At 42.2% G+C, this 13,588-nt stretch overlaps 1 protein-coding gene across 9 annotated transcripts in view; it reads left to right on the top strand.

The window, feature by feature from the left end:
• Window positions 1-13,588, top strand: part of LOC108087963 (cubilin) — a 51,602-nt gene that overhangs the window by 3,312 nt on the left and 34,702 nt on the right. For 8 of the 9 annotated variants that reach the window (XR_001771199.2, XR_001771198.1, XM_017185557.2 and 5 more), the window contains 2 exons: window positions 5,479-5,592; window positions 11,801-11,863. The gene's annotated coding sequence lies outside the window, so the exon portion shown is untranslated. The remainder of the gene's footprint in view (window positions 1-5,478; window positions 5,593-11,800; window positions 11,864-13,588) is intronic. The other variant, XM_017185558.2, reaches the window with a different exon arrangement.

Genomic DNA, 13,588 nt, shown 5'->3' with positions numbered 1-13,588 from the left:
GGCCCTGTTCATGTTTAAAATTAAACTTATGAAGACATTGATTGTTAACACTATAAGTGAAAATCTACAGAATTTGTGTCGTAACAGACTTCCTAATTGTTTAAGATAAAGAAATGCGTAAAATGTAGTAGCTGTTTAATAATGGAGATAGGCCGAGATAAATACGTGGAATTAGACAGAAAACGGAGGGGGGCGATTAAAGGTGCCCGCTCCGCAAGGAGCCTGAGTATCTGGAACAGGACATTAAGGGAGCACACGTTTCGTCTTCGCCTGAGCCTGGCATAATTTGGCCGTCGTATCGTATTTAGCCGGGTTAATTACCGAACATTGTGTTGATGGCTTAAGCGTTTCATGGGGCGCCATAATGTGGCCGGCGTGTCCTGGAGGCGCTTTTTAAAACGCTACCAATTGTTGTCCTGCGAGGCATTGTTGTTGCTGTTCGCTGTTCACTGTTGGCTGTTGGCAATTGCAGATTGGCCGCAATGGTTTCTTGGCCGCATTGAGACTTCCGGCTTGATGCCGTGGAAACGACTGCGATAAGGTTAAATATTTAATAGGTTTTCCGGCTCCTTCAACTCTTCCTCCTTCGCTCGCAGGCTCTCAGATAATTTCTCTAGCGACAACTGTCTGTCTGTCTGTCTGTTTGTCTGCCTGTTTGTCAGTCAGTCAGTCAGTCAGCTCGGTTCGGTTCGGTTCCTTTCCCTTTCTCCGTTTCGTTTGTCCCTGTCACTTTGGAAAACTTTTGCAGCTGCCTTGGCTTTTGTTTTTGTGTTTTCCCTATTTTTTCATGTTCGCTTGGCTCCCTTTTTGCCGCCTCCCCCCGTTGACTATTGGTGATGGCAGCGTTTTAGAAATAAATTAAAATTTCATTTAAGTGCCTCTCAGCTGAAAACTTTCTTAATTACAAATGTTTTGTTGTCTGTTTCTGTGTGTCGCCCGCACCACTCGACGATGGGCAGAAAAAACATCCCCTCAGCGGCTGTCAATCGATGGGCGTTAAGTGTTCTTTTGCATGGACAGTTCAAGGTTAATCTGGTGCCCATTACGTGTTTCGATGGGCCAAATGTGTCAAGGTGCCTGGTGGCCGGTTCGCTGGTTTGCTGGATCTTCTGGTTTTCTGGCCTACCAAAGATGTGCAGCAGCATTTCGTCCGAAACACCGCACTCCATACAAATTGCCTGCAAATGGCCGCATGGAAATAAAATATATATAGACAAAGGACGGCGCTGACATGCCAGAGTCGTGAGCAGGTGCCCCGGATCTTTGGCCGAGGCATGCAAAAATAATCAAGCACAAATGGCACAGCGGCAACATGAAGTCCCCGCAGCAACAAGCCCTGCACTCCACACAAACGAACGGACGAGCGAGCTGGAAAACACACCGGGGAAATGCGGACTGAAAGAAAGAAAGAACTTTTGGAGCGCTCTTCGCATGCACTTAGATGAAAACGACAGGCACCAGCAGCGTCCACAACAAAGAGCAGCAGAAACAACGGGCAGGACGAGCGAGTTGAGTAATGACAGCAGCAACACCAACACGAAGGCACCAGCAACAACAGCAACAGCAACAGCAACAGCAACAGCAACAGTAACAGCAAACAGGGGCTGCCACCGCAGCAACAATGGGGCCAAGTCCTGGCCACGCCCCTCACATGCTGGCTTGTCTGGCTGCCAGTGGCGATTCAGGGATTCATTCACCCATTCATGCGCTCTGGACGACGACTGCGATGTCGCCGGATGTGTGGAAGTGGGTGGCGTACACAGCGGGAAATGCGGGCGAGCTGGTTCTGGTTGAGTGCAAAGGGGTTTCCTAAGCCCTAAGTTGAATTTATCATCAGCTAGTGTTGCTTTAATAATTGAAAACATCTCGACAAAGTGAACTGCATTTGAAACCCATGCAATTTGAAACAGGGCAATTTAGTGATTGTACTTATATTAAAAATTAAGTTGTTCCAAGTTATAAGGTCTTTCAGATGACTAAGTATAAATTGCAAGAGAATCGAATTTAAACTGTTAATAACACATCCATGGCATAGTAATTTAATAAATTGCAATTAGACAAAACTAATCCCCCGTTGAAATTAAGGAGGATAACGCTTTCGTGCTTCACACCACTTCATTTGTATTAATTTCAGGTAATTAGTACCAAATTCGCTAATGGTCTCCCAAATCACTTAAATGTGTGCCAGTTGCCGCTCGTTCTCGCCGTGTAAGACTTGCATCTTTGGCACATCGTTGTTGCCAGTGATGCTGTGGATGCTTTAGTTGCTGCCGTTGTTGTTGGGGCAACACACTTAAGTGGCCGTTTAGAGTGCGCCACACTGTTGTTGCTTGTTTATGAATAAAAAATAGTTTATTTGCAAAACGTTTAGCCCAGGGGGTGCTGAGAGAGCGGTCAATTAGGGAGTTCCATCGAGTTAAGCTTCCGCTGGTCGCTAATGGACTGGAATCCGCTTGCCCAAAGCCGAGGAGCTGTTTCATAATTGAAAAAGTTTTCAATAAGGCATATATAATGCGGGGCGTCTAAGCCATAATGTGACATCTTTGCTCCCTTTTCGTACGTGTGTGTGTATGTCTGCGTATATGTGTGGCGTGTTTGCGGGTAAGGGAGTGTGCTTGTGTGTGTGTGCTTGTGGCAATTTCAATTGGCAACCTCGGGCTGCAGTAAGCGCACCCGTGAGTGCCATAAGCATGCGTCCAAAGATAATTGTTACGTCATTAAGCGACTGCCTGTAAAAGGCCCAGAACAGCAAACAAAATAAATAAATAAGAGACAATCACACACGCACACACTCCTACGCCCTAAGCACACACACACACTCAAACACGCACTGGCACACTGGGTAAGCAGAAATTATCGTTGCCTACTTTTGTGCGCAGTTCACAATTAAATACATTGGCAGCGACATATGCGGCAAAGCGTAAACAACATGCCTGGCCAAAAACAAAAAGGACGAATCAAAAAAAAAAAAACGAAACGAAACGAAAGGAAGAAAAGGGCGGCTCAGCAGAGAGGCTGGTGGAAAATCCTTTTGGCCGCCGCTCTCTGCGTGTCTATCCCAGCGACTCTTATGCTTTACCGTTAGCCGACCAGCGCAGGCGCTCTCTCTCTCTCTCTCACAGCCTCTCTTTTTCTCATAACAATCTCGCACCATCCTAGCAGCTAGCAGGCTCACTCACACATGCACACCCACAAAGAATGGTGGGCAATGTCAATGTAACTTTTATCCTGCTGCCGCTTCACTGCTTTCCTTTGGCTGCAGCGCCTCCCGACGAGATTGTGTGCGTGTGTTTATGCTCTGATTTGAATGCCACTGATAAGGTGGCATTACGCGCTCCTGCGGGCGCTCATAGGTTTCGGGGGAGTTGCGACGGGCGGTGGAGGTTGGGGCGGTTGCCTTTTGCATTATAATTCGATCTGCCTTAGTCACAGCTCCGCTGCTTGAGTGCTTGCTTCGCGACATACTGTGAAAAAAGGAGTACTGTATTTACATTTTTAAATCAGATGTTCATCTACAGGAAACCATGCTTTAATAAAAAACTAAAATTTACTTCTTTCTTTCTTCACACATAAATATAAGTAGTCTATACAATATTACCAGACAAAAAGCTACAAAAATTTCTTGCAAACTAGGGCTTAAAAAAAAAAAGAAATTCTTTTTAACATCCCTATGCTAGCGATTCTACACACAAAATTAAATTAAAACTGGCTATACTCATTTTAATAAGCGTAGATTTAGTAATATTAATTTATTAATACATTGTCAATTTAACAAGTTTAAATTTTTTATAAAAACGAACTGAAATACGGATAATAATATTCTTTTATAATTCGTCAATCTCAGTGTCATGACTACTTTATTAAATCTCTTAAACATATTTTACTTCAGTAATGGGATTAAACGAGTTGGAAAAGCTTATTTTTTTTAAATTTAAAATTGTAATATTTCTGGCTGTGCGTAAATAGTTGCAGATTGGGATTCTGCCTTTGGGCGGGCAAGTTTACAATTGACTTTTAACGATACGACCCACACACCCACACCCGAGCACACGCACACACTCACACACACATGCGCGCTCGAACAGGACAAACTTGTGTGCGAATTTATGTGTTATCATTTATTGTGTCTTTTGTGTGAAAACGTGCGCCTGGCACAGATAGACAGACGAAACAACGGACAGACGCAGATATAGCCCAGCCACGCCCCGAAAAAACCGCACCGCCCTCCGCCAGCGCCATTTTGTGATAATATGCTGCGCCTTTTGTTTTCACAGCAATAAAAATTGGTTGTAATTTAGTTTCCTCCCAGCCCCTGAATGTGTGTGTGTATTTGTCTTTTTGTATCTGTATCTGTATCTGTTTGTGTGCTCTGTTGTGATTGATACGGAGCCTATGCGAGAACCTTGTTTGCCTTTCCCTCCGCCATTATCCTTCGGCCTTTCTCTTCTAGGCTTCCAATTAACTTTCGTTGATGCGTGTTTCATTTTAATGCCATTTGCGGCTCAACTATTTGTATGGCATACTTTGCGGCCAGTCGCAATTTGCATAGTCATTGGCCAATTATGGCCATCTATACACACACACACACACATTGACAGACAAACAGTTGTACGTGAGTCGCATAATTGGTTCGTTACGGCCAACTCTGAGCTAATGTTTTATGGATTAATGCATGTGGAATACGGCGAAATGCAGCGCAGAAGTCACATAAAAATTGCAAATACATTATTGATGATGTAAGCAGCAGCTACTGTTGGGACATAAATAATTTCAAAGTCTACAAATAAACTAGAATTTATATTATGAAAATAAGGAGGGGCCAATTTAAATATCCGGATTTGAACAATCTGTTAATAGAGTGCAATAGGATTAAAGTATTAATGCTAATTGCGATTCGGTAATTTGTAGTATAAAATGACACAATAAATCATAACGAATAAAAGCTTTTAGACTGGTGAAAACTAAAATGCTAGATAATTAAAACTAGGCTAGCACAAATTTGACTCAATCATAAGTAAGCCAAACAAAGCATTCGGATATTAGCAAACAATATTATAAAGATATCCCAGGCCACTTTCATGTTATAAACAATTTAATATTAGTACCTTCAATACACAAAAAAGGCATAAATTTTCAAAATAAGACTAATTTACTGCTGTAAGTAATTTCATTTAATTATCCAATAAAAACAAACAACGCAAATGTGCAAATGTTATTAAACTATATTTAAATTATTGTCTGCAAAAGCCATCAAATAGGATCCCAGAAATCTTTTTTAATCAATCATAAAATACCCTTGGATACCGTTAGTTATTTTTTTCATTTTAATAATGCTAGTTCTTTTTTATTCACCCCTCAAACCCCTTTCCAACCTTTTCTTTTCAAACATTATTTCTTGTCATTGCAGTTTGCAATTAGTTATACAATATACCCTCGCTAACCTCATTCCCATTTCTGTTGCCATCGCTTTCATTGCAGCGCAGAGCAAGAATCTCGTCTTCGTCGCCAAGCTGAAGCAATTAACAAATGTAGCAGGGAAAGAACATGGCCCAACTGGAACAGCAAATGCCATGCGATGCAACTAGCATAAACGTGAGTACTGAATCCAGGGAAATGCGAACGCGAACGCCAATGGAAATGGGAGTAGCGAGTGGAAAAGTGGCGGGGGAAAAACGAAATGAAAATGAAAATGGGGTCTGGTGTCGCGGCTAATTGCTCAAGTCTGGGATCTTGAAGCTGTGGGCTTTTGTAAGAGCCGGAACATTTCATTTGCTTTCAATTTGGCCGCCATCTAATTGCTTGGCACTAATTTGGCGTCTCGCATTTCATTTTCAGTCTGTCCGTCTGTCCCGACCATTATTAAAGTTCCTCCTTGGCAGCGGCCTCATTGTGTCCTTACCCATTCTTTCCCATTTCCATTCCCATTGCCTTTCTCTCTCGTTTTCCCTGCAGCACTAATCAACTGATATGAAATGCAGCTCAGCTCAGCCCGGCTCAGCTTGCCAAATAGCCGGAGGCCCTGGGCCCGAAAAACTTATTGAATCGGCAGCAAATAGATTCTTGGCACAAAAGAAGATGCCATGTTTGCCTGGCCCGAAAATGGTAATTTGATGGCGAGTGGCGAGTGCATCGATCGAAGTGCCAAAAAACGAGATTGATTTGCAGCCACCAGCCCCGGATTATCCGATTGTGCAACGAGTGTTTGAACAGCTCTTAATGATCATCGCCGAGTCCTGCCAATGGCTAACAAGTTTGCGCTCAATCAGCTCGGATTAAAGTTGGTTCAGGACTTCAACGTGGCCAGGGCCAAAGTTGCATCCTTTTCTCCTTTTGTCCTTTTCTCCATTTTCTCCTTCATCTCCTGCTGCCTTAAAGTGTTAAGCTGAAATTTGATTTGATTTTTAATATCGACGTGCCGGGTCCACAAGCCCGTTGTATAAATGTAGTATGTGTGCGCCTTGGCTAAATCAGTTTTACAACTTTTATGTGAATCCTTCACCTGCTTTATTGTTGTCGTTGTCGTCGCCGTTGCCTCCGAGGAGTATAAAAAGCCGTGTAACATTACCGGGGACAACGGCAAAATGGCAATGACAGCCCGAACAGCCAGGACACCCAGGACAGTCAGGCAGCAGCAGCAACAACAACGTCAATAGTTAAACTCAAGCGGGCTCCAAAGTACAAGATTGTTAGCATAGCGCGCAGGACACAGCAGGAGCCAGGACAACGCTGAGCATGGGCACAAAGGCAAACACAAATGCACAACATTTTTTTCTCGGTACACTGCGGGAAAACGGGGTATCCAGAATTTAAGTCTTGTTAGTTGGGTCTTAATTCAAGGATTAATATTATTTTTTTTTTTAATTTTTTAATTAATTTTTTCTTTATAGTAAAGAAATTTTACTGAATTGCTAAAGCTTTTGTAGGTATCACCCTTTACTAATTTCTTTTAATTCTAAAATAATTAAATTTATTTAAATAATTTGATCAAAATTTATTGCTAAGTAATTAAATAGCTAATGCCAATTTTATAACAATTTAAAAATGGGTCTTAAGGTGTCCTGATTTTCATCTCAAATTATTGTTATTGTGACCAAATCTCTTTTTGGTCTTTTAAAAGTAAACTTATTAACTTCAGAACACAAAAACCTTTTTAATACCGGCCTGCTTGTCTTTCATACTTTGCACCTGTAATTTAATTTTTGTCAAATAAATTGGATTCCTATTTTTTTTGAGTTCCGTCATTTGTTTTTGTTTTTTCTCAATGTAGGTTCTGAAAAATGGGACGAGTGGCGTTGCCTGCTGGGCATCGTGTTAGCCAGAGGAATGGGGATGGCAAATGCGGTGGCCTCGACTCCTGTGGCTCCTTTCAGATCCTTTTAGGTGACTGTGGCTATGGATCCTGCTGCTGCTGCTGCTGCATCTGAAATGCGGGGAAATGATGCATTTAATCGAAACCATGGTGCAAAGTAGGGCGGCATGGGGATGTACTAAGCAGTAACAAACGAGAGGGCGGCAAATGGGCGTGGTCTTTCCCATCGACCAGAGAGCGGAAGTCGACACAAAGGCAATGGTCCTCCTGCCGGCGTTGGCTTGTCTTAAGCGGGTAACGACTCGGAGGGCGTGTGGCTCTCACCTGCTTTGCATGTGACACACGCCCCCAACGTGCCATGGATACCTGAGCATGCAGGTGGCCGCCATGCAGTTCAGCACACTGGGAAAAATATGGGGGATTATGCCCAGAATTAAAGTTAAGAGTAAGTTTCTTCATGACGGAAACATTTCATTGGTTTCAATACAAAATATAAAGGTTATTAAATGACAACCTACTTAATATATAACGAAAAAAAAATTCATGGATGTTTGAAATTTTATATCTTTTTATCTTCTGGTAACCGACATAGTTATACAATGTGTTAAAATATTGTTGATTATATCCCCTATATTTGACAAGATATTTCATAGAATTTGGACCGATTTTCCATTATTCTGGTGCAAGCTAAATTTTAAAAACACAATATATTTTGTTTAAATGTAGCTTTGCACTATTTTATGATAAAACTGTCAAAAGGCAAGTTGTACATGGCAAAGTGTAAGTTACTGCCGTTATTAATAATTCCACCGAACACTTTTCATGGACTAGCCATTTCTTTTGAGTTATCTGTACTGAATATGTCATATTTCCTCCCAGTGTAATACAAGTTTGAGCGGCGGAAGGTGGAGGCCTTTTTGTGCTAGTGTTCCGGGATTCCCTTTCATATCGCATGGCACGTAAATTCGTAATAAATTTGAAATTATGTGCACATTTCGTGCCGCAGGCTGAAGGCCAAGCAATTTGCAACTTGCACTTTGATAATTTATGTTGCATCCGGCCTGGCAACGGTGGCCATAAGCATATATCACGTCTGCCAGCCTCTATTTCTCCTCCCAACTGGTAACTGGTAGCTGGTAACTGGCAACTGGCAGGAATCCCAGGATGGCGTTGTCAACCAGCCAGCATGGGGAATTCTCTTTCCACTTTTTTTTCGGTTTTTTTTTCAATTTTCACGAATGCGCAGCACAAAGGACATGGTGTCAGGCGAATGGATTGATTATGCCGACTGTCAAGGACACACACTCATCTTACGGGGCTTCAGTTTCGCTCTCAATTGGACGTATCCTGTCACACGCTCTGTCAGCTGGCCAAGGACGAAAGTGTAGGGAGGGGGGAGGGAAGGGGAGGGGGAGGAGGAGAGCGGCAGGAATCGAGAATCATCGACGGCGTTTTTGCACAATCGCCCGCACAAATTGACAATCGGTCAGTGCGAGTGACGTCCTCTAATAACACTCATTACGGCTCCATTCATCATCCGAATCCGCGTTGCATGTGCCACCGACAGCTGCAATCGATATGCATTTCGCTTCTGATTCGAATTGTGATTTGCTGATTGCTCCATGGGCTTCGCTGTCAGCATTGTGTTTGTTTCATTAAGCCGACAATCAGGGAAACAGATGGAAGTCTGCACCTGTCTGTCCTGGTGGTCACTTTAATTTGGCTTTCATCAGCCTTCGGCGGCACTACACTGCACTAACAAAACATATTTCATTATGTTGTTAACAATAAGCTGAACATATGTTTAAATGTTTAAAGCGTGAAATTATTCGAATAAATTGTTGATTAAAATAATACTATTTTAAATAATACATTTCACGAACAGAACATATTTCATTATGTTGGTAACAATAAGCCGAACATATGTTTAAATGTTTGAAGCGTGAAATAATAATTACCCTTTTAAATCTGCAACGTATATATACTCTTTATTGTGGATATTGAAATATCAGATACATATGTATGTCAACAGCTCTAAATTTACAAAATTATTAAAAAACATTAAAATAATTTCAAGATATTACTTCTACCCATTAGAGTTATCAATTACCTTAACCAAAATTGACTTAGCAATTAATGGTTGTGGAAATAAATATTAGAAATAATTCCCCTTCAAAACTTATGCTACCTCAATAGCCACATTTTCGATTTTTCGAAAATGGACTTTCCGTGTAAAAATAAATTGCAATGCCAATCAATTAGTTCGGCAGTTTGTGACTGTTTCGACGAGTTTGGATGCCAGTTCCACAGGCGCGGAGCAATCGAAGTGCGGCAAAAGTTGTACTCAAATTAAATGCGATTTGTTAAATGTTTGGGGGAAACGATCTCCGTCGTCCCCGCTCCGTAGAAAGTTGATTTAATTTGCTGAGTTGGCATTGGTTTCATTAGTAGTCCAACTGCGGGTAATTGCATTGCCCTGGCGGTGAATCGAATTCAGATCTGCTGGCCACTGCAGCATATGCATATTTTATGTGCAGTCAACTTCATCATGATTTTTTCACGAGCGGGGCCAATGGCGGGATTCCCCTTTCCTTTCTCGGCCACTTCCGCTGTTCCATTGATTTTTGCATTGCAAACGAATTGCCTTCCTTTTTGTTTTTTGAAAAATCCCACCAGTAATCAGAAACGAAGGGGGTAAATTTGTCATTCACAAAAGTAACAGAGAGAATATGAATATCTTTTATAAACAGAATATATATTTTTTAAACAAAAGGGTTTCAGTGCATGACGAATAATAGTAACCTAAATAAGATGATATTCAATAATTATATTAATGTATAAGTTATTAGATTACAAGTTTCGAAAACAAATGCTTATATTTCAGTGCATCAAAAGTTTATTTATCATATATCAAGTATGCAATGCAAATGATGTTGACTAGCATGAGTGAAAAATAAACAAAACAAGTAAAAAATGGTTGTTATATGTTATGCAAACTGTATAAATTTGCTTATGCTAACTGTGCAAAAGGTCATGATATTTATAAATTGCAAAAAGGAAAGTTAATCTCCATAAATTTATACCAGTCCTTTGTGTTAAGTATCTCAAAGTCAGTTATTTTAATTGTGTTTTTTTTTTCTACGATTTTCTGTGCTGCTTGTTTGCCCGCCGACAAGAGTGGCAATCGTAAACAATTTGATTCCAACGCACACGAGACAGGAGGGGCAAATGGGAGGGGGGCGTGGCAGTGCAGGAATTCTAATCGGATTTCGTTGCAGCTGCGGCAAAAAGCTGGCAGGGAAACAAAAGCTTTTGCCAGGAAATTGATATCGAAAGCAATTTGGCACCGCTGCCCCCTGCGGATGAGAGATATGGGGATTCCGACAGTTTTAGCCCCCTGGATTATGGCCCGTTGGCATTGGGTTTTTCGGGAGCGAGTAATTCAATTTCAGGCAGCGCGGCACACGCTGCGTATGCGCAACTGCAGGCCTAATCTTTGGCACTTCAACTTGATCGCTGGGCATTTGTAAGGCCTTCGATGCCAGCTGAAGTCCTGTTGCCGCTGCTACAGCTGCTCCTGCTCCTGCTGCTCCTCCTTGCAACGAACGGCGGCACATAGAGCCTGACGTTGATGAATATTGCTACAGCGATAAATTCAATTACAAGAGCCGAGTGGGGCAAGTCGAGCGCTATAACTCAACTGACAGCGGCAGAACTCTTTGCCGCCTCCGCCACTTTATCCACTTGACTTGGCTCTTAAAGTGCTGCTGCCACAAACTGAGACACGGACACGCACGATACAACAAAAAAAAAAGGAAGCAACAACAAAAAATATAAGAGGAAAACCCAACAGAAAAGGGGAAGCGGCGGCGAGGAAAACAGTTAAAAGTAAACAAAAAAAGGAGGCAGAACAACATAAAATAAATGTAATAAATTTTAAACATAGAGATGATAAATTGCTCTGGGACTCCACTCAAGGCGCTGCCAATGGCAAAATGCCTTTGCGCGATTCTCGGCGCTCCCCTACATTTTTACAATTTGTTTGCGGCTTCGCCTGTCGAGTCCCGCCCCCTTTTACACCCATCCCCCCCTCTCAAACCCTCCCCACTCCCCTCCCCTTTTGCGCCCCCTTTTGACACGTGTGTTTGGCGTTTTTATCTATTTGGCAGCTGCTTTTGCTTGTCGTTGTTTAATTTAGTTTGCTACGAAATTGATTTGCTGCAAAGTTTCGCCGCTTCCCTTTTTTATTTGGTGTATACTTTACAGTCTTTTTGACACGCCCACGCCTGCCGAAAACTTTTCCAACTTCCAGGCGAAGTCGCATTAATGCTGCAGTTGCAAATGTTTTGCTCGTAACTTTTACTTAAGCGCTGCCAGCTGTTTGCCGGGATTCTGGCAATGCAAAGCAACCGGTCTAAAGTTAAGAACAAGTCCTGCCAACTGTCTGTCTTTCACCTTGTAAAGATTTCCCCACCACTCTTCTCATTGCAGAAACTCAGAAGACTCCGTGATTAGGACGTGTTGTACCCTAACGCTCTAAATGCAGACGATATGGTGAGTTGACTAAATAATAAATAAATTATTTATACAATACATGCTCTCAGAAAAGATTGTAAAACAAAAAGAGCACTTGAAGTATATTCCATTTAAATACAAATTAACTGCAACTTTTTTTGAATATCATTTTGATATTTTTGTTTTGAAAATCTAACTTACACAACTTTTGATTAGCCTGAAGTGCAGCTCAACAAGTTTAGCCTTCCGGCTGATTAATTTTGTATTCACCCACCTGCCTGCAACCATATAGTACACACTCTGAAACTCAAGCTCACTATGACACAGAGAGACAGTTGCATAAATCATGCATTACGCATACGCCGCATATGCCCAGAACTATTAACAAGCGCATTGCGTATTCATGAAAGCCTTCTGATGTGCTGAAGTGCAGTTTGTTGCACAAGTTGCAGCGGATGACAGGAATAGAGATGGAAATGTGGGGCGACGAGCGAAGTTTTCTAATTAAAAACTACAAATAATTGTGACTCGTAATGAGCACACACATGGCGCACTTAAATCTCGCTGCGCCCGCGAAAGCCAAATTTAAATTGCAATTTGTCACTGCGGCTGCCGGTGGTTGCCATGCACGACATGCAACATTCGACTACAAGGCTCTGTGTCCTGGCTAATTTCCATTCCGCCCGGCATTCACGATGATGAAGTTCCTTTTGCAGTTTGCGCAGCTTGCAACTAGCAACTAAAGGCGGAGGCACGCCTGCATTTCATTTTCCCGGATAAATGCACAAAACGCGTGACAGCCTTTGTGGCTGTTGGCTGTTGGCTGTTGGCCACACACTGCAACTTTAAGGCTTTAATTCCGACCGAATGTTAATCAACCAAGTGAATGCATATTGTGGCTGCTCCGTGAGCATCAGAAATGTAAATGCCCCATTGCGGAATACATGAATGCATCTGTATCTGGCGAAGACTAAAATGCAGATACAGATAGAGATACTGAAGATGGCTAAATTTATGCCACCGACTCGCGGCGTTGAAGTGTAGACTGCTGCCGTTGCTGTATTTTTTTCTTTTCTTGTTGCCACTGATGATGATGATGATGCGCTGCTGTGGATGGCAACTTTTTGTGCTGCATCGAGCGCCATTTGTTTCAGCCAACCATTGCCCGGGCTTTCAAAGCCCTTTCCAAGGGTTTAATAACTATTTTGGAGTGTTTGCTGCTGCTAGAGGATTGCTGAGGGAGAAAAACATTAAATAAAAACCCTTCTGCAGCTGAGGCAAGTTTGCAAGACTCGGATAGAGAAGCTGTGTTACAAAGTACACGAATCGAAAGCAAAATTTCCAAACTTAATCTTACAGTTTGGAAATTTAGCTGTTTTATTTTAGTTTCGGAATACACAAGTTTCTTTTTGATGAGAACGCTTATATTATTTTAGTGTTTAACTCATATTTAGGGTGCCTAGAAAACGCCCATAGACCATCTGTTAGGGCATCTGGAAAAGCCAAAGTCAGTGGCGCCGTGGTCGCCCTTTTATTTGCTGCGTTTTCTCCACTTTTTGCCGCTTTGAAGTGGTTCCTGCGCTTTAGTCGCTTCTAATTGGCTCTGGCTGGCTTTTAATTTTTGCCGGCTTTATTATTTTCGCATTCGCTGCCTTTGAACGAGGAGGAGCACTCATTAAACCGCTGGCCAAGTGCACAATTAGCTGGGCCACAGATACGGGTCAAAGTATCGCCCCATCGCCGTGCGATGCCAAACAAACTGAC

This window comes from Drosophila ficusphila, unplaced genomic scaffold (assembly GCF_018152265.1).
Source record: "Drosophila ficusphila isolate 14025-0441.05 unplaced genomic scaffold, ASM1815226v1 contig_791, whole genome shotgun sequence".
Taxonomy (NCBI): domain Eukaryota; kingdom Metazoa; phylum Arthropoda; class Insecta; order Diptera; family Drosophilidae; genus Drosophila; species Drosophila ficusphila.
The sequence above is the reverse complement of the archived record's forward strand: the minus strand, read 5'-3'. Positions and strand labels throughout refer to the sequence as shown.